The sequence below is a fragment of the Lonchura striata genome, chromosome 9, assembly GCF_050655825.1.
Source record: "Lonchura striata isolate lonStrDom1 chromosome 9, ASM5065582v1, whole genome shotgun sequence".
NCBI lineage: Eukaryota > Metazoa > Chordata > Aves > Passeriformes > Estrildidae > Lonchura > Lonchura striata.
The window spans coordinates 9,677,360-9,704,385 of NC_140711.1; the positions used below are offsets into that span (position 1 = coordinate 9,677,360).

Below are 27,026 nucleotides of genomic sequence, written 5' to 3' on the forward strand. Positions count from 1 at the left end.
CTGTGATCTGCCTCACTTACCAGCACCCCTTTCGGGAGCAGCCACAAGAGCCTCCGTGCTCTCATACCTTTGAAAGCCACACTCACCAGCTGCTGAACTCGCCACAGACCATGCAGGAGCAGTAACAGGCAAGCTAAACACTCAGATTATAACAGTGTTCTAACAGCAAGTGAAAACACCACAAATTAAAACATCTTTTTACCTCTTTTTTTAAAGCTATCAAAGTACCACAGACAGACTGAAAAGCCAACACACCTTCAGTCAGCTGTAAGGGACCACACAGGTGAAATATAGCTCACTGCCACAGCTGAACCAAACAGGAACTGCAAAATAAGAAGTAAAAACCAAACAAAAACACCCTAAAGATTCAGGGTAATGACAATTGTAACAAAATAGCACACATTTTGGTTATCCTAAATATTCGTAGTTGCTCAAACACTTTTCCCTAAGACATTTACATGACTTTCTATTTTTATACACTGGTAATTGAAGTTTATAATTTACATATTACTGTGCAGTAGAATCCAATTATAGCAAATCTACAGAGAGGCTGTATTTATTTCAGGAGGAGATACCGAGGAGCCATGTCAACACGTAGCAACATAATGACTTGCTCACTTTCTGGCTTTCATGCAAAACATTGTAATGATTAGGTTTCAGACACTGCACGAGGATACTTAAGGATGAGCTATAAAACCATTTCACATCTGTGCTTGTTTTATTAGCAGAACCATTTCTGGGAAAAACAGGAAAGCAAATGCTGCTCCTGCTGCTAATTCTGGATAACTCTTTTATGACACTAACCTCATTACCAAACACTACTACTCATAATCCTTTCTCCATCTCCTCCTTTCTCTGTTAAGTACAAATTCCTTGCCGTTTCCCCCATCAGTGCCGAGACCAATTGTAAATAACATTAATTGCATAAGTTTGACATTCCATGTAAACTCAGTTATGGAAGAGGTTTGTCCACGGTAGATCAGCAGAGAATAAATAATAAGAGAAGGAATGAAAAACGTGGAATTCATATCAATTCTGAGATTGGCCATGTTGGAAAAATAAAATACATTTTTTTTACAGATAACCACACAGATTATTGCTAAAGTGATCACAAGTGACACTTAATCTGAGAGGGGCTGCTCACATGCAACTGCTACTCAAGGCAAGGGCTATTACTAGTCCTCATCAAATCCCAGGCTCCAAAGTTCTGTTTCTTGCTGGATCAGCTACTACAAGTCACCCTGCATACATAATTTTATGCAGGTAAATTCAACAGGATGATTAAGCCTCTTCTGAATTAAGTTATACTTAGCTGATTTCCTGATAGATTTTGCATGAGCCGAGATTGCCAAAGCTGCTGAGGAAACGTGGGAATCTAACACCCCTATTCATTTTGAAAACTTCAGGCTAATGACCCGCATATTTTCTTTCCTTCCCTGTGAACCTGCTGTCTTTGGGAAAATATTGTCAACTGCTACTGTTATATTTTTTATATCTCTTTCATCTCTCCTCCACAAAATAAAATAAAAATTTAAAAAGCTGATATGACAGTTTATGAGTCATTCTTCAGTCATTGTAATGAGCTTGTGCTTGATTAATTAATAACATCAGCCGAGGGTAATCAGGGAAGCATGCAACTCCCACGTCCCTGCTGGAAAAGCGCGGCTCAGCGCCGGCTGGCTGCAGAGCCCGCTTGAACAATGACACTTGGAAGTCGATAACTCTCTGTGCCTTCTTCCAGAGCAGCAAAATTAATCATGTTACCCCTAAAAGCTCTGTTGCATCTTTACAGTCTCAGCAAACGTTCGGCATTATGGGAAAACCAAGTGCCGTTTCTCTGTCTCTGCCAGTAAGTTCCCTTTCAGTGCCTTGAGAAAATGACGGTCCTGTCACAAAGAAGGGAAGGGAAAGGGTGGGAGCATCTCTGGCAGGATTTGCCAGCATCCTGCACAGCTGCATGCACTCCAACTTCATCTACTTTACCCACTAAAATTGTGCATAACTGAAAGTGATGCAAACAACAATAAAGCTTGCGTTCAGGGAAAGAGTAATATCTCTGTAGGCAGATATATTTTACTCCCAGAGACTGATGAGAAAGGACTATAAAACACAAACCTGCTTCATTCCTATTACAAAAAAAAAAAAAAAAATCAAAACCAATGCTGCCAGCTAACCATTAACTGAAAAAAATAATGAGGGCTAATGAAATAGCAAGCGTCCAGATCTTTCAGTGCTCAGACAGGTCTCTTAAGGGAACTGAAAATGAATTAGCCTGAGTTTGACAGCAGAAAAAAAGGCACCCAAGACACTGGAAGGTGGGGACGAGCTGTCAGAGGAGTAAAGAACAGATTGACAGACAGACTTATATGAAAAAGAGTAATTTAGGGGTTAGAGAATATCTCAGAAAAATGTTATAATAGTTAGAAATTGTTATAGAAACGTAGTGCTAAGCAGACTCTTATTCCAGCATTAGGACTATTCAATGCCCCTGTATCATCACGAAGAGGGTCAGAACAGGCAATTTTAATGGTCCCCTCTGGCTTCAAACCTATGACTGTATTAAAAGCACCCAGACTATATGCTACTGCAATTGTGTGTTCCCACATAACTCAGTCAAGGCTTTTCCTTTCCTGTGTTATATACAGCTTATCCTCCAGAGCTGTGAATTCCCCACTCCACCCATTTGTTTGTGCACAGGTAACAGGATGGCCCTGACAGCTGGGGTTGGAAAAGGTCCAGCAAAGACTGTGGAAACTTGTTCTGTGATCTGTGGGTTATATGCACTTACCCTCAGGACCTTTTGACAGTCCTGCCTTGGGCAGGGGACCAGACTAGATGAGTTCCAGAGCTCCCTTCCACCTGCATTTCTTCTAAATATTTCAACAAACACTTCAGCGCAGGAGCAGGTAAATGTAGTACATTTTTTCCTTATGCCTGCAAGTGATACCTCTCTCTGCATTTTACTTCTGCATTTATTCAAAAGTCACCCAACCTGAGCATGGATGAAGATCTGCAGGCAGACACAGCATGCCTGTCCTTTGGAAAGTGCCTGCCCCTTCCATTTGCCATGTTCAGAGCAGATCTAAGGAATGACAACCTTGCAAAATGTATCTGTAGTGCCTTTATTTTTTAAAATAAGCATAAGGTCAGAGGAGAGGTGGTATCATTGTCAGAGGACCTGCAGGACTCAAGGAGCTCGTGTCTCATGGGAGAGCAGTGCAAGCCCAGCCTGACACGCTCAGAAAGCTTCATTCCCTCCCACAGACGGTGGCACTGCACAGAGGAGATGCTGCAGCTCCTGGTGTTAGAAGACATGCAGGATGGAGCAGGGTCCTGCTATCAGGGCCCTTGGGGGTAGAATCACACCTTTTGATGCTCAAACCTCATGGTTAGTGCAAAGGGGAATCAGGAACCAGGACCAGGACATGCGGAAAAACAACCCTGGTTCTGGCTGTACACAAGGACATTAATAAATCTGTGTCATGGTAGTCTGTCATTTCTAAGAAATCTGGCTCTGGCCAAGACAGGAAGAATCCAAAAACCAGGAATGTATTAGTCTAAATCCATCTCACATTAAAATATGTCAGGCAGCAGCAAGAATTCTGAATAAAGTAGGCTGTTTAGGATGGAGGGGCATGGAAGGAGGTCTACACATTCAAATTAACAGACCCTTACTAGGACAGAGTAGCTGTTTGAGAGCATACTGTGGCTCTGGAAGGATCAGCTCAACACCTTCCAAAAAATAAATGGAGTACCAAACTATGTAGAGCATTTAAATTTCTATTATAAGACCCAAGAAGACTAAGAAAGGCAGGTCCCTCAGCTTGACTTCTCGTACTATTGATTACAGACAAAGTTTGCAGTGATATCTTTGCTTAATAATATATCTCTCTGATATGATATATCATTGCTGATTGGTTAGTGCCTACAAAGCCCTGCATTTCAATGATGTGCACACTGTGTACCCATGCAATGCCTTACAGTCAGCTTGATTAAGAAAAGATACAGATACACAGAGCTACTCCTTGTTTGTGTTACATTTCTCAGTCCCAGCCTATCTGCATCAGAGTTCCTTGGGAACAGCTGGGATCATTAACCAAAGCTCATAAACCCTCTTGCAGCATACAGAGAGTAAAAAAGAAAACTGGGTAGGTGTAATCTTCTTTCAGAATTACTGCCCCACATTATGGCTATTTCAGGGACTCCTCTACCCACAGCAGTTTCATGCTTGTTAGAAAGGTCACAACAATAAGCTCAGCACCTTTTATTCAGATTCATAGGTCAAGATGCCTCAGCTAATTGAGAGCTTGCCTGGGTAATCTGCTCAAGTACTTCATTCTGATTTTTTGTAAAGCTATCAGATGTTGCTGCTGAAGAAGATTATTGCCTGAAAAAAACTGAAACAAACCCCCAAGTATTCTGTTTAAGCACTTGGACACATGCAGGAGATTGTTATTTCCAATACTTCTCGGAATGAGCTGAGCCTGCCACATCCTCTGCTCAGAAGGTTCCAGCTAAGAGCTGGTGGGTGCCCCCATCGTGGCAAGCACAGCCTTTCCAAGGTCCAAATGTACAAGTGGAGAGAGTTCTCATGTCTGCCACGGGTTCCAATAAACCAGCAGGGTGATTTCAGTCCTTGGGCCCTTCTCAACTGAAAACCCCAAGGATTTTTGTAGGAGGAAAAAGAGCTGAAGGCGAGACACACAATTTGTCCTGTCCACACTGTATTTGTAAGAAAGATGCAGAAGGAAGGTGCAAGCACTGCACATGTGCTGCTGTGGGAACCAGCATGGTTTCTAGAAATCATTGCTTGCCAGTTCTACAATGCACTCAGTGCCCTCTCTACAGGAAGGCAATCATTTCTGGAGCTGACATTGCTGGGTTTCATGGTGTTTAAAAAAAAGGGAGGGGGAGACGGGAGGAAATGGAAGATTACATGGAAAAGGCTAAGTCAATCCCTGGTTTGAAGAAGAGTTGGAAATTTCAATTATATCTTGCTTTTCAACCCCTGAAATTATGGCTTGTCATCTTATCCAGCATCACCTGAGGGAGAGCAACACCTCCAGGTGTCCAAAGTTCCCCTGAAGGAAGAACCTGGACTATGAGCCAACTCCTGCAGATAAAATGGACCCTGAAGTGCTCTCTGCAGGCAATTTCTGCACACAGGGCACAGAACATGCATCCTAGAGTGGTTACATCTCTTCCTCTCTGCTCCCCTGTTTTTGGAGCACAGCCATGCCTTGCCCTTTCCAAGGAAATGTGCAGGATGCCAGCACAGCCTCAGAAAAGCATTTCAGAATGTTAGATTCAAAATTTCCTTCCAGAAGAAGGAAAATAATTAAAAAGCCAGGATTATTCAAAATTATTAATTTTGCCCCATGAGTACAATTACTAATTAGTCATGGGGGGAGAAGACTGAAAGAAAATCAGTCATTATCAGCCTGCAGCATGCGGGCAGCTCCCACCCTCACAATCAGAGTGCAGTGCCACTGCCTGCTCTGGCATGGGGTCAGCTGATATTCAGGTCCAGGTTAAAAGGTGCCAGCATCTGTCCTGGCATAAGGAGCTTTCCTGCTCATCCTTCCCCAGGCATTCCCAAACATTCTCTCAGCTGCCATACCACCACTGGTTTTAGAGCCCTTTTGATGTGATTTTTAATCCAGATCGTTCCCTAATCTGATTTACCAGGCAGCACTGCAAAGAATTGTATCAGTACAACCAAGGGGGGAAAATAAGTCAGCAACTAAATTGTTATTTGTCTTAATGAAAACCTATCAGGGAACAACCTTCAATTTATGTGAGGGAATTTCTGCCCAAAGTTTTTATTAAATGCTAGTATCAAAAGCTTTGGATTCATACTAAAGAACTTTCATTTTAACAATTCAGGTAATTACATTTGTAATGATTGCTGGGAAGCACATCCAGCATGTCCAGTGTCTCCATGGCAAAAGTATTTTGAGGTCAGGGACTAGTTCAGAGACTTCTTTTCCCCCTTACAAAGATACTTGATGGAAGATTAAGGATTATAAACAGTGCAGCACAAATCTTCAGTGCAGGAAAGAATCAATGCAGAATCTCAGATAAAGTCTGCAAATTGCAGTCACGTGCATCCCAGCCAAGTCCCACTTTGTTTTTACACCACAGTCTTATTGACTAATACAGGATTTCTCCTGTGAGAAAAGGGGATTCCAGATTTTTGTGTAGAATATCTATAATTAAGTTAGAAGCAATTTATATATAATTGCCATTTTATTGTCTTTGGATGTATTATCATTACATTTATCCCTGATGGACTCTTAGAGTTCCCAATTTTCAACAACCTCAGGCCCTTTTGGTGCTCTCATTGATTTTTAACGAGGCAGGAGTGGCTTCATGTACAATTAGAGCTAATGATGTATGGGGCCATTCTAGAAGTGGGAGATGCATATTTGTTCCCAGGCCAAACTCAGCAGGGAAAACCTGACATGCACACAGACAGGAGGCTCTCTTCTTAAGGATACCAAGTGCTGCAAATAATAAAAACTCTGGCAAACAACACAGAGGAAATGCTGGCCTTCAGGTAAAGGTACTATGACATGAATGGGCATCACATGCACGCATCTGTGGACAGAATTAGATTTTTACAGAGCTGCAACATGAAATCGTAATATGATTTTAACTTGAAAGGATTAATTCTAAAAATTAAACATGTATCTATAAATATGATTAAAAGTTTAAATATTTAAAGCAAAAATCTTTTCATAAAATATTAATGTTGAAAAGTCTCCTGTGGTTATTTCCAGCAAATAAAAATATAAAAAATAGTATCTCCAGCTGAAATATTGTAAACAAATATGCATTCATGGTGCTTAATCTTCTACCTTGTATAAAAAGAGAGGAAATGCTAATAAAGCAAACTCTGGTCCCTGGGTAGAAATACAGTATTGCTAAAATAATCTGTATTTCTCTGTCAAAACTACTTGTGGCTCTGTGCTGATTCCTGTTCTCTCTATTAAATGGACAAAAGCATGAGTATTGTCAGAATTTATTTCTATATAAATATGAGCTGCTAGAGATGCAGGATGTTCAGTAAACTGCATTTGATAAAAGAATTCAAATCATTTTGGTTTTATTGCCTATCTTCCCCTCTTCAGCTAGCTTAGACTGACAAAATATTTCTCAAGACAGCCCTGGAACTGCAGGTGATATTTAGTTAGATCTAATCCTCAGAGCTGCATCTGCATCCACTGATGGGTGAAAGTACTGATGTGCAATTTAACCTCAGCCTACAAAGCAAGGTGTTTGCATTGCACAAGGTCTGCAACAATGTTTAGGGACAGTGAGACTGATTCACATTTTTTACCAAAGTTTGTTTTTTTTACCACAGTGCCAGAGAAGCCAAGCTGGTCTCCCCCTGAGGCCTTACTAAGGACCCAGAAGTTTGGCAGCACCAGCACCCACAAATTCACTGCTTCAGGATCTGGTCCCAGAAAGATTTTGTACAGCACACCTCAGACTATGTTATTTTTAAAATATCTCAGTTTCCTGTGAGTGAAGCCTACAATGCTTTGTCATTAGCATGGAAGAGTTCTCTTTTTTGTGTGCATTTGCAGTGTTTAATTAACTTTCTTCAATGTACCTGCCATTCCTCCTGCTGAGATATATGGGAGGTAAATCAGTACAAGATGGCAGCTCTTTGTCTCTCCTAGAAAAGCAAATTGCTTCCCTCAATTACTGATTTTCTTCCTTGTTGGACCAATACACACAACCCAGAATTAACTTACTGCAGATGCAAACACCATTGTGCATCCCTGGTGGTTCTTTGCCCAAGTCCCAAGATTTTGGGGTTTGTTGCCACCCAGGTATGGAAGCAGAAGCTGTTGTCTCTCACCATCTAATCAAGACAATAATTACAGGCAGTGGATCTGGAGCTAAGAAGAGGAAAAAAGCTTTTCCATCACTGCCTCTGCATTTCAATCGAAGCCCCATGCTGTACAACACTGGAGAACAAGGTGTAAATCAGCTTAAGAACATAGTTCTGCATTCAATGCATTGTGGTTTACAGCTCCCAAATGACCTTCATCTATCTTCCTTAGCTGTAGAGGTGTATAATTGAACTAAAGAGAGGCTTGAATAATGAGGTTGAGAGTGGCATCTCCGCCGTTGTTGCTTAATAGTGTACCAGCCTTGCACGTCGTTTTCTGATATGTAACAAAATACTGCAGTGGGTCCAATTCTTCAGGGTGACACTTGGTGATAGTCCCTTTTTTAAAATAGAAAAGAGCAGGGAAAAAACTCCTATAAATCTTTGGCTGCAACTAGACTCCCAAAAATACAATTATATGAACCATTTTCTATTCAATATCTGCCCACAAAAGCTCAGAGAGACAAATAGCAATTATCTGCTCTTCTTTCAGTCATGGAATCTATTTTTTTAACTTTTCATCTTTCTTGTGAAAGATTCCCTGCTCAGCTTAGAGGAGTACAGTGTGGCACCCTACAAGATTCCTCTACCAGGACCTTGCTAGAGTGAGTCTCAGAGAGCAGCCTTTCAAGCAATAGGACCTTGTTTTCAGATCATACTTTTCCTATATTTATGTGTGCTGGAGTCATCCTTTCTCTCTGTGGTGAGATTAACATTGGAGAGCTGCAGCCTTTCAGCCCTCCAACCACTCCTTACCACCAGTTCATCACTGACAACTGTGCTGGAATAAAGCTCTGGCAGTTCAACAGCACGAGATCAATGCAAGACATCTCCCCAGCCAAGAGGCTGTTAAAAACAAATGTTCCTCTCGTGGCACTTGACTTGATTTCATGGACACTAAAAGACTCACTCATGCCTTTACAGCACCAATTAAGCAGTCACTGATAATTTCCTCCTGCAGCAGCTCCAAGGCAGTGCAGGACCTGAGAAGTCCAGAGGAAGCTGGGTCAGGGCTCAGGCACAGCCCAGCAGCACTCAGGGCCCCCAGGGATGCACCCAGGGGTGTCAAAGACCACCCTAGGTCAGGGGTGGCTCAGTGTGGTGGAAAAACTTCTCCTCCAACCCGAGCTTCCAAAGAAAGTCTCAGCAGTCTCTTGTTGCATGGTCTCATGGTTGTTTATTGCAAGTTATCTAAAAGATTTTCTTCTCTGGCTGCTGTGGTTTGCTCACAGCTCAGGCAGAGGCACACACACACCCTGACACCCTCTCTGACTCCCGACTGCTTCTTCTCTCCCTGCTCAGGGCTGCTGCTCTCTTTTATATGGTACATTACATGTTACATGATTACAGTTTTCCCCAATGCCTATTACCTATATTAAATGGTGCTTTTCCATTCTAAACCAATCCATAAGTGGCAGCATCATCAAGAATATGGAAGTAAGGAAGAAGAAAGAGGAAGAACAGGACCAGCCTACATTCCTCCATCTTAAAACCTCTGAACTCATGTACACACCAGAAACCCCCCTGTACAGGTGTTAAACCCCCCCTGTACAGCACTAAAAAATTCTTCCCTCTACTTTGTAGCTACTTCTACTATAATATCTAAACTTTTATGACTTCTTGTTCTTCCTGCAAGGTTGGTAAGTCCCAAAATCACAGCTGTTTCCAGCTGCCTGCCAGGGTCTCAAATGCTTCTGACCTGGACCCGGAACATCCAAAAATGTCTGAGGGACATTTTGAGTTCCCATCCAGAGGGAGCAGCGTGGGAGGCACCAACCCTTGGGCCAGCGAGGGAAGCTGGAGAGCAGGAGGAACGTGTGATGCAGCAATTCACTTCTGGAGGGGCCTGTTCCTAGCTGAGAAAGGGAAGGGAAACCAGCTCTGCTCACATTTCCAACTTGTGGGGTGCAACACTACTCTTCTTTCCCCACATCACCTCTACAAGAGCCCAGAAAGCAGAGGTAGTGTTCCCTCCAAAATCTGTATCAGTCCGCCTCGTGTCTTACACACACAAGAAAAAAAAAGACAAATTTTTCATCATACTGCCATCAGGATTTTCACTTATAAATTATTTTACTCTACTCCCCTCCCACTTTTATTGTTTGTCTGCTTTACAGGCCAAGTTTATTCAGGGTTGTTGGACTGGCACATTTCTTTTGCACTGCTCACTTGGACCATGCTGCCTTCAACAGCCCCGTAACTCAGCTCGTAGGCAATGTGATTTCTCACACTTTCATCACAAGGGTGGTGCAGGTGACAGTAGTGAAAAGTATCTTGGAAAACAACAAGACTGAGTCCTGTTGCCTAGAAAAATGTCAGGAGATAAAACTCATTATGGGTTTATTAATGCAGCAGCATTTCCTAGAGTGAGAAACATGCACACTTGAGATACACAGAGTCACAAGGAAAATAAACCACCATCCATCTGGATATTTCACAGGAAAATCTGCCATGTAAAAATGCAAAAATATAAAATAGATTTCATATATAAATTACGCAGTCCAGCTTTGTACAAGTCACTATTGATTGCTAAAATACACATCTCTGACAGGAAAAAGAAATTTGGCCTATCAAATTTATGTTTTTCCTGGCTCTACTATTTCAAGTTGCCATTCTATCCTGTGCTAAATACCTCCAAAAATATTAAATGGTCACCACGCCCACATAACTTTATTGTCCTTCATAGAAGTAAGCTCAAGTTGGCTTCACTTGACTCACAGGTTAAATTTTTTTTAAAGTAGAAATAGTGGTACCAAAGGCTGCAGGTGTATGCAACTGTACTCTATTAAGTTGTAAGTGAAGTTTAGTAATACATAAATTAAATAAAGCCCTTAAGGGCAGTCTGATATAAGTACTGACCAAAGAGAGTAGGTTTCCTTACTTTTTTAATGGATATTTTTTTGCAAGCAAAGAGCACCCAGTGTACTCCTCAGCCTGCTAGGAAACACAGTTCTGAGCAAACTTCCCTCTTCCCAAGGCCTGACTGATATAACAGTTTTGCAAGGCTGAATTTTTCCCCTTCAGAAAGGACAGTATCCCTGTGACAAAATTTACATTAGAAAAGTTTACAATGCATCAAAGAAAGATGGAGAAATACAGACTGGCAAGAGCTACAGCTGCCCCTTCCCTGGCAGGCACACTGAGCAATGCAGCAAATGCTGCCATCTCATTTGTGTCATGGGATGTGGCTTTGCCACAAATCTGAAAAATCTCATTAGAGAGAAAGTAATAAAGGTGGTAACACTGTCATTTGGGACTCCTGGCCTTTAAATAAGTACAAGAAACCTGTCTAGAAAGAATAAGGCAGGAAGCATTTGTGACTTTTTCAATTTCACACCTCCAGTACCTGCCTACATTGGTTAAACTCAGCACAGTGCTCAGAGCCTGGTGCACTCCTTGCATTTACTCTGATGACTGACTCCTTTATAAGAAAGCACTACTGGATATTATTTTCCAACATGATAACACTGACAGACCAGTACATTTGCCCAGGAATAATGGAGAAACTGTCACTTTTCTGTTTGATGGCTCATGTTGCAGTGAAGAAGGGCAAACGTAAACTTTATTTATCTTCAGATTCCTGCTTGTGAAAAAGACTGCTCTCAGTTCTTCCCATGTGAATTTGCCACAACACTCTTGGCTTCAGCTCAGGGCAGTTCCTATGGGTTGAGACCAGTTTCTCTGAAGCACGGGCTGTGCCTGTGGGCTGCTTCCCATCAGCCTACAGCCTGTGGAGAGCTCTGAACAGAATGAGACCTCACCTCCCTTCCTTCATCAGCACCACCTCTTGTGACAGTGGCACCAGAATCAGACACTGGAAATCTTCAGAGCTACTGGTAAGTTTAGACCCAGAGGGGAAGAAACACATTTGGTTTTGTGAGGCTTTACCCAAAAGTAAGAGATAAAGACTTTGATATCCCCATCTCCCTAATGCAGCAGGGCTTCAGCCATTTCCAGAATCCCAAATTTTGTAGATACTGAAGTTACCCCAAATACGATGATGCCAGGAAGGTTTATGCTCTCTGAGATGACTATGACTAAATTACTACCACTACTTGATTACACATTAAGGTTTTGGACATACTCTTAGTTGTTCCAATTTACTACAGTTCCCCTGGACTCTGGAAAAATAGAACATTTACAGAGGATATAATTCTTCCTTTTTCTGGTAGAGGCAGAAGGATAGCATGCATGGAGAGCCTGAGTTAGGAAACAGAAAAACACTGGAACTGCCTTAGAATACTTTGAACAGAATCAAGGCAGGTATTTGATTGATCTTTGTTCCTCGGGAAGCTGGTGCAGCTGGAGCAGGCTCACAGGATGTGCTATGCCCAGGACATGGGGGGTTCTGTTTGCGGCCTGCCAATAATGATCTTTAGTCTTGATTATCAATATAGCACTTAGTGCTTCAACTGTACAGGTCACTGGAGTAGGTAATACAGTAGGAAAGGGGCTTGAATTCCTACAGGGAGCACCCACTGCCTGCATAAAGCAGTTCTGCAGCTGTTGCAAGCCACACAGCCCTGTGAAATCTCAATCAGCAGCCTCGCTCTGCCTGGGAGGTAGCTCGGTCACTGTCACAGACACACACATCTTGTTTAGCTGCACCTCACTTGAAGATTTTTCATTGTAGAAGTGACTTTCAGAGACTTGAGAAAGCTTTCTGTATAAACACATTTCTTGCTTGTGTGAGGACTCACAAATAAAGGCACACAGAAGAAGCCCCATCATCTATTTTGTCTGCAGCCAGAAACAGGAGCACCCCTGAGCACACAGCTCTGCCAAACCTTACCCTGCTCTGTTCTCACCTCCCGTGTCACACATCAGGGCAAGGTTCTCCTGAATCACTGAGCTGCTTTTGCTCACACACAGCCTGACTGCAGCACACAGGCAACTCCTGCCTGCTCCAGGCAGGGCCTGCCAAGGAGGTGATGCCCCGTGGGGTCTGTCAGTCCAGCCTCTCTTCTCCCAGATTTTATTAAAAAGCCCACACCCACACCTCACCTCTGCCTTCCTCAGGATTTGCCCTGAGACACAGAAGAGAATATTTGCCTTCTGAACATCTTCCCCTCAGCTGGAAGAATCAAGCAGGGTCCAAAGCCAAAGCTTTCCACCCCACCATTAGCTGAACCCCTTTCCCTTGGCGAGCAGTGGTGTCCCTTAGAGAGGTGTCCTTTCCCAGGGCTGGCACCAAGGACTCACTGTGCAGACAAACTCCCCTCGTTTTGAGGGTGGTCTCTCCCTCTGAGAAGTGCAGGTAGATCAAAACTTTATTATAAGCAGCCAATACTTTAGTCAAAAACATCAAAATACGATCTACATCTCCTATGGAAAATCTTGGGATTTACTACAAATGCTTATTAACTAAAATGGATAATGTGTTCTAATCACCTGAAATAAGTAAAAACCCATCTCCCTTGCTAGGTCATGCATGAAAAGAGGCACCAACATTTGGCAAACTGATCAAGCTTTGCCAAATGCTGAATGCAAGCAACTCATCAGGCGATCTGTTTGTTTTTGTGGGATGAAGACTCTGACTTGAGTAAGGAAGAAAACACAGAATTGTTATATCTTTTCCTAGGAATGCTTTGAAAATAAGTGCCTTTTGGTGCCTTTTGGGCCTTTCCAAAGGCAAACAAGCTGCTCCTGAAAGGAAGGACCATAAGTGCTCTCTGACAAGAATGTTTCAGCGCTCTCCATCCGTTCTTCACAGCTGTCCCAGAAATGCTGAGCACCTGAAGGCCAAAGAGACAAAGTCCCCCTCACTACAGCCACCTGCCAGGCAGAGTCACCAAGTGAGTGTGTGCACTGGGCTCAAAACCTGCCACGAGTTCCTCTACAGAGTAATGTGCATACAAGCAGCATTTGAATATCCAGGCTGGTGGAAACATAGGGGAAAGGCAGATGATTAACTGCCACTGTTAAAAACATACTCTGTTCCTTAGAACAGTAGATCTGGCACATCTGGCTAAATTGTTGTCTGGAGACTTACTGCAAAATCATTTATTGGGAGATTACTAAAGCAAACTATAAAAATAAAAGCAGCTAGAATAGTGCTACATTAGGAAAGTCTGACTACCAAATCAGCTCCTGAATTGCTGCTAAGTTCAGAAACCAATAGAATCTCTACAGTTTCACTTAAAATCCTTAGCTTGTTTGAAAAACCCATGCTATTTCTAGAAAGGTCCTGTGTTCAAAATTCTCAGTTTCTAAACTTTCAAATAATGCTTGATTACCTAATCACTTTCCCATCTCCACAACCTGCTTTCAACTCGGAACCAAGTCCATGTGCTCCTCCTGGGAAGCACTACCATGTAAGCTGAAGCTGCTCTCAGCACTTGGCAGTCTCTTAAGCAGTGCACTATAATTATAGAAGAGGGGGAAAATGACTTTGCATAATGTAGGTGAGAGAGCCACATAGCTCTGTACTTCATTCTAATTGTAGAAAAATGAGAGATCTGCAGAGCTAAGTGTGGATAACAGAGTCCTAATTGTGTTACTTGGTTATTAAGCTGGACTAACCCCATGCTAAATTGGCTATCTTAGACCCCTATTTTAGCCACCCTCCCTCTTTTCTTTTTCTGCAATTTGAAGACCTCAGCTATAGCAGTGGGGAATCCACAAAATGTTAAATATAATTTCTAAAAAGAGAAAGAACTGACAAGGCATTTAAATTAATTATTGAGCCCATTTCTTCATTACATCTCTAAGAGACACAGATCAATGTACTATTTTTGAATGTACAGTTATAGTTCCATGGTGAAGGCTTGCAGAGCCCTCATAAGTACACTAAAATCACCAAAATATCCATAATCTTTAAATATTTTATTTTATTTAATGCAGTTTTTGTGCAATCAGTAAATCAGTTAAGCCCAGCAATGCCCTAACAGGCCCTGCTGATCATATTTTTCTCACAACCAGTTTTAGGAAAGAAGGCTCTCAGGAACCAATGGTGACCTGTCTGAGCTTAGCATAAATCAAGAGCAAGTCTACCAGAATTGATGGTCTAAATTTTTAATTTATACACAGGTATAAATTAGAAGAGTAAAGGTCAAAGATTAAGAAAAGGTGAAAGTTATCAATTAACTCTGAGTGACTATTTGTTTTACAGTAGTCCTGAAAGGCCAAGGGAGACAGAGCATTCCTTGTGATAAAAATCACGCATTAGGAAAGCCGCTCATCTGGAGAGCTTAAACGAATTCACCACCACCCAGACTATCCTGTCTGCACTTCCAGAAAATTAAAACTGCAGGAGTTGTGTACTTTGTTTATATTTTCTGAATATTTTCTCTGTTTTGAAAGCAAATAGAGACAGTTGCCATGCAAGCTGCAGCAGGTCTGTGCTCCAGCACACACAGGCTCCCAGCAGTGAGCAGACTACAGCAGACCCCAAAACAAAGCCATTCTGCCACAGTTATTTAAGAGCTTTCCAGCTCACCTGGTGTTCACCCTGCCGTAGAGGCAGCTGCTATGACACAGTGGAAATGTGTTTGCATCGGTGCTTTTTCTAAGAAACAGTTAAGATTCATACAACAATGTCGTACTGCTATGAAAAACAGTATGTAATATTTGCATTATTGTGGGGAGCCAAAGAGGGATGCTCCTAACACAGACTGATCACAGCCTTTGCAGGCTGTTGCCCAGATTTCTGATTCTTATCCATGCCCCTGTTAGACATCAGTAACGTCTCTGAGGTGGTGTGCAGTGTACAATATCAGGATTGGAAATAACTGATCTGAACTGATTGTTCTCTGGAGACTGAGCAAACAACTCCACAGACTGGGCTTTCAATACCAATGATAAAAAGTGCAAACATTTTATTCAGCAGACAAGTGTGTGAAGAGGCTGCCACATACATTTGTCAATTGTTAAAATTTCTCACTTTACAGCTCTGCCTCTCTAAGGTTAATATTTTTCCAGAGCAGAGACTGAAAGAATTTAATGATCACAGCACCCTTCAGATCTTCTGAACAAACCAAAATTCTTTTCAGGTAATTGGCATCGGTCCCTGTTTACCAAATGCTCTCCAGCCTATAACCAATAAATGATTAACAAGGAACTTCTCAAGTCACTTTCCAGATGTTGTTTATTGAGACATCCTTGCACTGCAACGACAAATGGGGCAGAAATAAGCAATGCACAGCTTGGCAAGATCCTGCCACTCAGCAGAATATAACCAAGGCTGAATAATTCGGGTGATCACCACCGTACAAAGGTTAAAGCTACTTTACTCTGCATAAGCAGAGATGTGTCCCAGCTGGTACTCATTAGGTTTGAAGAACCAAACACTGGTATTTTCTTAAAACAGGTAGGAACAGCAAGCCCTTATCACAAGAGCAAAGGGTAACACTTCAGGGTAATACTGTTTGATGTACCTAATGCTTTATTCTCTTTTTGCTGAAGAGGAAATCTTAAGACAGCAACAAAATTTGCTAGAACGAGCTGTGAAAATTTACACTAATAACAAAGGGGGAAGAGAGGGTCTTTTTTCATTCTTTTGCACCTCATTACCCTCCCAAAAACAATAGTGATGCTGTAACAATAATTCCAATGCAAAGCCATTTATATGGGACAAAGCTGCACACACACTGCACTGACCTAAGGACAACTCTGTACTACCAGGATTTGGAGAGACCCAAGTGGCCACTAAACCCAGCAATACTTGGTACAGTTAAAATGTCAAAAGTCATAGCAAGGGCTTTACTGGATTAGCAGGTATGCAGGTGGAGTGCATGTCTGTAAGTATTCCATATAAATGCAGGGTGACAGAGTTCCACTCTCAGAATTACTGTGATGAAAATCTTGAAATCTATAAACAATTTTTTTCCCAGACTCTCAAATAGGATAGGATGAAAAAAAATTGACTCCATATGTATACACAAAATAAATTCTAGATTTGGAATAATAAAACTGTAATTCAAACTGTTCTAGGGGGTAAAAATAAAGGCATATTTCAGTGAGCACATTTGCAGGTAGCATTGTACTAAGATAAGATGTTGAAGTCTACTAGCTGGTTTTGCAATATTGGAATCTCAGAAGCCTGAAATTCTACAGAAATTTGCATATTTTCAGTGCCCTTGTATTAAAATCTATAATGATTCTGGCACATTTGAATAAGAGACAAAAAGAAGGATAATAGGACCTGTCTGGTTTAGGATTCAATCAAAACCTGGGACCCTCCCTTCGATTTGGTTGTGATTCTCTACTCTGCATCAGACAAATAACAGTAACAGCTCCTGAGATGAGGGTGTTCCAGCAGCCAGAAAACAGGAGAGAACAGCAACACAGCAGAGCAAGAAAGAGCCTCTTCCTTCCCCCTCCTCAGTACCAATGCTTTGTTGATGACAACAGGAGACCCTTTCCAGCCACTGCAAGCGACCTGTGGTGATGTTCTAACAAACCTTGCTCTGATTTTCAAATCCCTGTGACCCTGTGATAACAAATAAGACCTGGGGATGAGAGAGGCTGGAGTGGATGCACCATTATTTGACTTCTGTTCCCTGTGGTTTCAGCCACACACTGGCAGTTCCCCACCAATTTCACTGGCGTTCTCCAACCCTGGAGGATTTAGGATTCAGTTCTGCTAATCTCTGGATCCCATAGAACATTAGATATTTAAGCTGTGATCTCAGTCAAGGATTTGTCTCTAGAGTCAGATTACTAAGCCACTGGGAAACCAAATAATTAAGGAGAAGCATAATGAGGGATATTAGCTAGAGATGTATTCCATGCCACAAAATAAACTAGCCAAAAGGCCCCATTCAAAAGGATTAAGAATTTCCTTCAAAGTGAAAAAATGCTCACATCATAGGCAGAATCAGCTGGAGGCAGCTGGGCACAGAGCTGGGCAGCAAGGCCCCCATGAACTCAGCTGGATGCACAGCTCAGACAGAGCCTTGTTCTCTGGGATCCTGAAGATGCTGGTAAATACTTTGCCGCCCACATTGGAGCTGGCTAAACTTGACTTACCTGCATTCACTGCCAGCTACACCACCCTGCTGCTGCACCTGCACTGCAGCCAGTGAACTTGAGGAGGCTGAGCCCTCCCCAGTTTTTGGAAACTCAAACACTGACCCCCCTTCCTGGTTTCACTCCTGCACACAGGCCCAGGCAGAGCCAAGCAGGTTATTTATCTGGTGACCTCTAGATGCTGGAGTTTGATAGGTGATGATTTCACTACAAAGCAGTTAATCAATAAATAGGCTCAGTTTCTTTCTGATTCAGGCACTGACACAACTGCAGAAGGGCCTGGAAGAGCTGTGCGATAATGTATTGATTATAAACAGCCCAAGAGCCATTGTCAAAAGCAGTAGGCATTGTTCTTTCCAACAATCAAATCTATACTTTAACGATCTGTTTTCCCTCATTAAACACTTGAAAGGCTTTCTTAGCAGCACTTTTTACTACACAGATGTCCTATTTCATTTTGACACATACAGCATGCTCCTGTCATTCTCTCCATTGTATAGTGGCTTGTTTTGTTTATTGTAAGATGGAGATGTTAGTTTCTGTCATATCTTCTCCTTTGTACTGCTCATTTACAAATGGAAAATCCATGTAGACCTTTGTCTCATCTGTAACAATCAAATGAACTGATCAAAACTTCTGAGTAGGAAAAGAAAAGTCACACCAGAAAAAAAGAAAGGGGAAAACAGCAGAATTTGGTTTAAAAATATTTGGAATAGTCTATTCTGGTTTTTATTTTGAGGTTCATTTGACTCACATCTTTGATGGAAAGGTAATGACTGCAGACAACCATATGAGCAGATGACCTCACATTGCTGAATTCTCTTATGCTTATTTTCAGCAATCTCATGTGAAATAATGCTTTGGAAATGTTGACAAAGAATATTTCATTTTTTGCCTCACATAGGACTAGTCATTTCACCCCTGAATGGCTTCACAGCCTTTTGCAGGGACTTCACTTTTACTTACTAATGCTTTGACTCTACAACAAAAAGCTATTTTCTCAGTAGAAACAGATCAGTGGGAATAGGGTTCTGGGTTCTGCCCAAGTGGATTTGGAATTAACAAAACATTCACTCCCATAGCAGACAGGACACCTCTCTCTTTCCAGGTACAGTTGTTTGGTGTTGCAATTCAGGAGTTATCCTAAGCAAAAAAATCCTTTCTCCCTTGGAGGAGCCTGAGTCATGCTGGGCTGCAGAAGACAGAGGTGGACACCTCTGAGCCATCTGGACCACTTGCCATTTCCACAAGAACCACAGCTGACCAGTAAAGAGCTGGGTTGTGAAGAGCTAGGACATCTACAGTAGCCAACACAGACAAGAGAATTTGGTTGATACAGCTGCAGGATGTTTAATACAAACTTGAGCTGCTGCCACCTAATTACCCCTTGTGTATTTCTTGTTTAATGCTCTTAGGATCAAGGGCTATTCCCCAGAGCTCCTGCTGAGATGCAGCCTCCCAAATGGTTTTGAAGTATGCACATGTTGAAACTCACTACCCACAACCTTATAGATGAAACGGGCTGGAAAAGTACTTTGTCAGCATGAGACATTATTGACCCTTGTAACATATCATGTTATTTAATGGTGAAACAAAAAATATGCTAATTGGGAAATGCATGTAGTGCAGCCAATGAGTTGTAATAGAGTCACATCACAGTAACCAAGATCATGGTATGGTCTATTATTATTAATTATTTACAATAATCTTGGTTTCTGTGTGTGCATACATCATCAAGCACAGCCTTCTCTTTGCCCTGACGCTGTGTGCAGTGCACATCCTTGGATCTGCCACTGAGCACGGGTACAAACAGAAGGGCTGAAGGAAAGCCTGGGAGCTGCTGCATCACAGAAGCAGCACAGCAGCCTCTCTTCATGGGTTCCAAGGCTTTTCCTCCCCATCTAGGAAGCACAGTGGCTTTCAATTATTTTCAGTCACTTCCACAGCTGTTTCAGAAGGGGATTAGGCAATGTTTGTAGGGATCTTTGAGGACAAAGCCCTGCGTATGCACGAAGCACTATCTTTATTCGTTTCATAGGCAGAGGAAAAGCCGCAGCAATTTCACTGTGCATTCCCCCACATTAACTCCTTGCTCCTGCTTTTCCCTCTCCGTACCAGAGCTGTTCTCACCGCCCTTGTAGTCAAGCTGAACAAACAGAGTGGCAGTGTTTGCCAGAGCCCGGAGCCCCTCGGGTGAGCGAGCTCCGAGCGGGCTGGCAGCAGCCTTGAAACCATCCGCTCGCCACAAGCACCCCCGAGAACAGAGTAGGTCGGAAGAAAGGAAAACTGAAAACCAACATCCGCTGGAGCTTTTTTTTATTATTTCAAAAGTGTTTGAGAGAACGAGTGGAAGGAAGGAGTCTAAAGATCCCAAGCTACACTTTAAAGTGTTTTACTTAAGTGTCAAGGACCAAAGCCCAAATGTCAGCTCTTCAGGGCTTTTTTCATGAATCACTGCAAATAAAGCCTGAGACAAGAAGGGAAAGACGGTGAAAAGATGTTAGGAAAATCCTCATGAGGTTGCCCTGCTTTTCTCTCTTTTCAAGATTTTTAAACATACCAGAGCATGCTTTTAAAACTGCTCTGATTTAGTGTACTATTTGCAATACTGTTCTGCATATTATTATAATTAACCAGTAATCCATTCTGTTAGAATTTGCCTCAGCTCTCACATGTTGGGAGTTAACTACATGGATATATCCCAATAGCTTGTTGCTAACAGCTGAAAAGTGCTCTACCTGATGAGCCTTCCAATGCCTTTTGTGTTAAATAACCATTATTGGGTTCATTTTACCCCCATGCACACCAGACACTGGAAGCGCTCACCCCTGCTGCCATTCTGATGTTAAGCAGTATCCACCCAGGAAACAGGCCCATTCAAACCGACCTGAAATCACCACTGCTGCTGGGATTTAGCTTTTTTGGGTCACAGAGGATGGGAAACTATGCCAGGAATGAAGTCCTGCTAACAATGGAGAATTCAAGACTCTTACCCCAGGGAGCACGGACAGCTCTTCAGGTCTTCCAAAGAGCTCCTGCTGCCTAAAATACCAAGGACAGGGACTCTCAGCTCTGTCCAGGACAGAGCCATCACTTCAGATGGCAGCAGGGCTCAGGGTGGCCAGTCCCTACTGGACACAGGTACTCAAAGTGACCTTACCACACAGGAAAAGCGTTTGTTTGCCCTCCAGAACCCATCCTCAAACACTTCCAGTAGGAAAAGGGCAGCTTCAGTGCCAGCCCACATGTCAAAAAAAATGTATAAAGTTTTACGCATTAAAAAAATTAACTTCTATCATGTTACTATTTAGAGAGAAACTGAAAGACAGAGTGAGAAGGAGAGGGAGAAAGGAAACACCACAGTTGAGAAATGAGGATTACAACGTCAAATTGCAGAAGGTTTGTATAAAAGGACAAAACTCCATAAAATCAAAACAAGATAAATTATCAAAAAAGCTAATCAAATTCCAGGCGGTGGGCTAGAGTTGACTTGTAACAAGCTACAAAGGCTTCTTCTATTCAGTGAAAAAAGAAAATCTCACAATTTCACTTTGTATCTGCCTTATTTTGGCACATGTTGCTGGAAACTCAAACAGAACTCTGTAACCTAGATAGTAAATAATCTCCAGACTTTTCCTCAGGTCATGCAAATAATCTGTGTGCAGCAGAAGTCAAAGGTACTTTTGTGAGAAGAGCACTTGAAAAGATTTATTTAAACTGCACTTCCAGTTTCACATTCCTTTAAATTCTTCAAATTCAGTATTCTTTCAGTAATACCAGTTAGAGTTTCCCTGCTCCTTGTGATGTTATGCAGCATTATTAGCATTTAGAAAGAAGGAGGAAATCTTTTTTAATATTAATTATTGGACAATTATCAGTCATGTCATGTGCTCATTTTAACAGATGCATTTGTACAGTATCTATAGGCACCAAAGCAACACTGAATGCAGTTGTAAGAAGCAACCTCCTCTCCTACCCATCACCCTGATGGCTTCCTGGGGGAACAGCAATAACTGTGCTGTAGCATCACCTTAAGCTGTTCAAGTGTCAGGGTGAGCTCACACTCAAGGAATTCAGGTTTCCTTTTCTAGCTCATTCACCAGTGTTACCCTGAGTATAGGCACCCAGTTCAGTGCTCAATCTCTCCTTGAAGACCTCTAACACTGCACAAGAGAAATGCCTGGCTGCAGCCTCTGGGACAGGGCTCTGCTCTGACTGCACAGCAGAGGAGATATCCAACATCCTGACTAGGGCATTTCAATGCTGCCTAGGTGTGTCAATCCTGGTGATAATTTTGATAATGAAAGGTCAGTAGAATTGAAGTTATTTTCACAAAACTGCTTGCTATTCTGAAGTGTATTTCCATAACTTTAAATTACCTTAATCTGGTAACCTGCCTGTGCTGAGAACGCTGTATTGCTGTGAGCACCAAAGCCAGCAAATTCAAACTCTCACAAGAGTTCAGGGAAGCAGGGGTTATGCAACGTGTGAGAAGCTGCTCTGGCCACACTCCCCCATCTCCCTCTTCAGCTCCAGACCAGCCATGTGGGTAGTCCCTGGGACAGGTGTGCCAGTGACTGGAAGCAGCAGAGAGGGGCCTGGGGTCCCTTGGAAGCACAAGGGACAATGTTCTCTGCACACATGCAGTGTGCGGGGCAGAGCCTTCAAAGAGAAGCAGAAAGGGAGCAGGGCTGCAGCTCTGAGCTGCTTCAGCAACCCAGGGAAGCTGGACAATCAAAGAGCAGAAAACAGTACAAGCTGATGCACAGGAGCATGGTCTTCTCCACACAGGAACCCCCAGGAGGGGCTACACTACTCAGGACCCAATTCCTGCCTTACTATTGCTACAAATGATCTAGCTGGGAACAACTGCAGCAAAATCTGTGGCTGAATTCCTGGCTCTCAGCTGGAGCTGCACCAGCACAGACACAGAGCTTTCATTCCCTCACTTGGACTTTTCCAGACTATCTCATCCCAGCAAAATTAAATTGCATAGAAAACAAAAGCCAGTAAAAACATTAAACACAGTAATTAGTCAATAGAACCAAGGGTAGGAAACCATTTATTATGAGAATTAAGGGAATGATTCACACTGAATAATTTATCTAGCAAATTTAGTTCTGGGTTTTGGTTTTTTTCCTACTGGGAGAGAATTCAGTAACAGTTTTGCTCACTGCCTTAACACTGGTTTGGACCCCAGGAGTCAGCTGTTTAAACTAGCTGTGCCTGAGCAAGGAGCCCAGCTTACAGAATGGCACAGATTAAACTAAAATAAAGGTTCCTGTGCACCTGAACTTACCCATTTACATTTATTTCATAACATCTGCTTAGCACAGGTATTATGAAGGCCACATTAAGCATGACATGGCAGCTCTCCTGCCTTCCCCTCTTTCATTCAGAAAATGACTGCCAAGCTCAGCAACCTTCATGCCAGACGAAAGACTGGAACCAAAGAAGAGTCATTATGATCTGCAATATTGAACGCAAGGCACAAATAACTCCCACATAATAACACTATAGATTCCAACCCTTCCTTCATATTTCACTGCTCAAATGACAAATAAATGAACCTATCAGAGTTCCTCAGATGTATCATAAAGTGGAAATATTGCAGATAGAATAAATAAAACATTTTTATTGTAGTTAATAGCACCAGAGTGGATAGAGTTACATTTTAATAAAAGTCTCTATTATTTGAATCAGTATTGGACTCACTGTGAGTAGTCCCACCTTTCTTTTGTGCAGATAGAGCAGTTTGATTTCCCGTTTCTAATCTGAGGAGGCTGCAGCAGCTTTGCCCTATACTAATCTTGAAGAGAACAAGACAAAATTTTCTGCAGCACACAGAGGGCTTCCCGAGCTGTGGGGCCTGAACTACACCCCATGGGCAGGGCACTGCATCGTGGCTTGCATCCCAGCAGAGCCTGGAGCAGGAGCCCCACAGCCAGAGCTGGGAATTGGCACCACTGCTGCATCTGAGAGTAGGACCTGGCCATCCTTCGCTGCTGGCAGTGGCACATGGTACCAAGGCTGTGGGACCAGCCACAGATTGCCCAGAGAATTTACCCAATGAAACATAATTGTCCTAGGAGATGAGATTGCAGAGAAAGGCAGAAACAGATGAAAATTCCCTTAGCAGGTAGCAACAACTGCCTTGTAGTTATAGACAAAAAAATCCCTTACATACACAAATTTTGTAATAATCACTGCTGCTCTTTAGCAAGCACTCCCTCTTGACTGGCATATCTGAAAGGCACATCAGCTTTCATATATGCTAAGCAGTCTTTATCCTGATTAGTCCTTTTTCTCTTTTTCTATTCATAGATCAGATAACATTGAAAATACCTGCACATAAACTGAAAAGACATTTGAAGGTTTAGCCCTGCTTGTCCTTCTCCAAAGGTAATAAACTGTAATACAGTATTTCATTAGGAGGCTCAATTCACATCTGCCCACATCAACAAAACATTTCTGTAGTAGAAATGCACAGCTATTATATATTCTTACTTCATCTCCACAGAAATTTACTTCAGGTCAAAGCATTCCTGCTCTGAAGCCCTCAACTCCTCGTGTGTAATTTGCAACAGTGTCTGTATGTCAGTGCTCCAATGCCACAGGGCACAAATGTATGGTTTGGCCAGGAAAACTCAGCAAAATAAATTATTGCCCAAAAATGCTTACAAAGGTAAACACAGAGCAGCAGACACTGGAGCCTCCAGCAGCAGGTCAGGCTACAGGGTCCTCTGCACACATGAGGCTTGATGAGCTCCAAATAACAGATAAAGACAGTCATTCTGCAGCTGATGCCGATGTAGTTTCTAAAGATTTTTCCTTGCAAACTAGAGGAGCTTCTTTTTGATTCCTAGGAAGGGCATGGCTAAAATGCAACAAAGCACAGCTGCACATGAGCCCAGCTGACAGACCTGTGGGAAAGAATATAATTTTCTACTTAGAATGGAACTTTGAGAAAAAAAGATTACTTTAGGTTTGGGAACTCGGAGTCAGAACATCTTTTACATTCTGAAATGGCACATGTTGACATTGGACCTTTCCCTAGTGTGAATGTTGTTAAAGGCAGAGCAGAATTGTTGTCAGACCCTGTAACCATCGTGAGATCTGTCAAACAAGGGTTACACCAGACACCCTCTAACTCTACCTGAGCTCATAAGTCCTGCTTGGAAGAGGCAGGTAGAAAAGGGAAAGAGAGCTGTAGACAGACCCTCTTTGCAAAGAAGCCAGACACTGCAGAGTCAGTGGGAGCACAAGGGTCACTGTTTAGAGAACAGAGAAAGTGTAATCATTGCTGAAGAGGGAGAGAGATTTGCACTGCAGCACTCCAGTGAGGGCAGGAGCCTGAGGCCACAGGCAGCCAAGTGAGGTGCTGAGCACTGTCACCACACACGTGCCCAGGAGGCTGCTGCTAACTTCAGTGCGCCCCAAGCTCTGGGGCAGCTGGATAAATCAGACCCCAAATGGCCCAACAACGCCCTTTGATTCACCCATCTACTGCCATTCCTCACAGCAGAGGAACATTAAAGCCTTTACTACAGTCGTAGAACATTTTTAGCTGAGATGATTAACTCAAAACTGGCAAGTAGAACATGATGCTTCTGTGGAGACAAAGCAAAACAGTGAGATGATGCCATTGAGTCTTTTCAGCAGCCTCCTCTTTTTGCTAAAATGACAGAGCCTTGTTTTCACTTGAGTTCCAGTGGGAAGATTGCTGACACATACTGGTTATCCCACAATTACATAAAGCAAGCAAGGTCCCCATCATAAAAATGACACTGATACTTGGAACAGGAAAGTTAATTATTTAATTTCCATTGCTTGCTTTCAAAGCATTGAATGATTAATAAAAATACTTAAGAATCAATGTAAGAGCTTGATACTCATGAGACCTGCTGTTTTTTCCGTCCAGTTCTGTGACAGAATTCCTTTTAAGCTCTGGGAAAGAGAAGATTGTTATTCCCTTCGTGCCTCCAATTCTTGTAAAACATAAATCAAGCCTTACCACGAGCCTCAACACAATTAACATCAGATACAAAAATTAAAAATGCTGGTGGTTTAAGGCATGGTTTCTGTCCCCATGGTCGCGTCTCCCGGGGACAAACGCAGATCAGAGTTTATCAGTGCCCTGAGAGTTAGGTTTGCGCCCATGCTCAGAGCAGCACGATCCTGCTCTGCATTCCAGCTGCCTGCCAAACCACAGGCACTGTTTTCTCTTCCGTCTCGCTTTATTGTCACGGCTGCTTTTTTGGTTTGGGCTTTGTAGTCGCGCCGCGTTCGCGGATCCCAGAGCGGCCTGTGGGAGGGAGGGAGGCATTGTTCAGTTCCAGCATCTGCTGCTATTCAGAGGGGCCGAGCAGACACATGGCTGGCAGGCCTTCTCCTCCAGGTAGGGCTGCCCAGAGCTTGTGCCAGACAAGGGACAGCGCTGCCCTGGCCAGCGGGATGCTGCAGACAAAGGCCTGCCTTCCACCGGGGCAAACTGCAAATTTCCAACCTTGCCCGCCTGGCATCGTAACTCAAACTCTGCGCCACGGAAAGTCAATGATTTACCGCTCCTCGCAACCCACACAAACTGACACCAGAGATTTGTGAGTAATTAATTGATAGCGCATTACAATCCGAGATAAGTAATAAGCAGTTTTACTCGCAGAGCTGGCAGCACACATTGCAAAGCTTCCTGATTTGGCCCAATCAGTGAAATATGCACCGAACTGCATCTTTAATAGCATTATTCACCATCTAATTATCATTATTTGCATTTTTGATCAGGTTAAATGCAGTGAATGGGATCAGACACACAGGAAGCACTCAGCACTGGGGATACAGAAACAGTAAAAGAGAGATCACCCTTATGGAATGTGACATTGCCAAACAGAATGGCTCCAAAATTTGACCTAAAATAAAATGCCAAAGACAACAAAACCAGAAAACAAAGCAATAAACCAAGGAATGCAATGCAATGCAGTTATCATAGCTCTGGGTTGAACCAAGAGATATGGATGGAAAAACAAAAAGCAAACAAGTGAATAGAGCACTAGCTTAGATCCCAACAGGCCAGCCCAGCCAGCAATATCAGCTCAAGGAGTTCCCACCCACACCTGCCTGGTACAAACACTGGTCTTCAGCCTCTATGCAGCTGTCC

At 42.7% G+C, this 27,026-nt stretch overlaps 1 long non-coding RNA gene across 1 annotated transcript in view; it reads right to left on the reverse strand.

The window, feature by feature from the left end:
- Positions 1–221: 221 nt before the first annotated feature.
- The window catches only part of LOC146766631 (uncharacterized), a 51,622-nt gene continuing 24,817 nt past the window's right edge, over positions 222–27,026 (reverse strand). The window contains exon 2 of the long non-coding RNA XR_014957305.1: positions 222–26,177. This is a non-coding gene — a long non-coding RNA (uncharacterized LOC146766631). The remainder of the gene's footprint in view (positions 26,178–27,026) is intronic.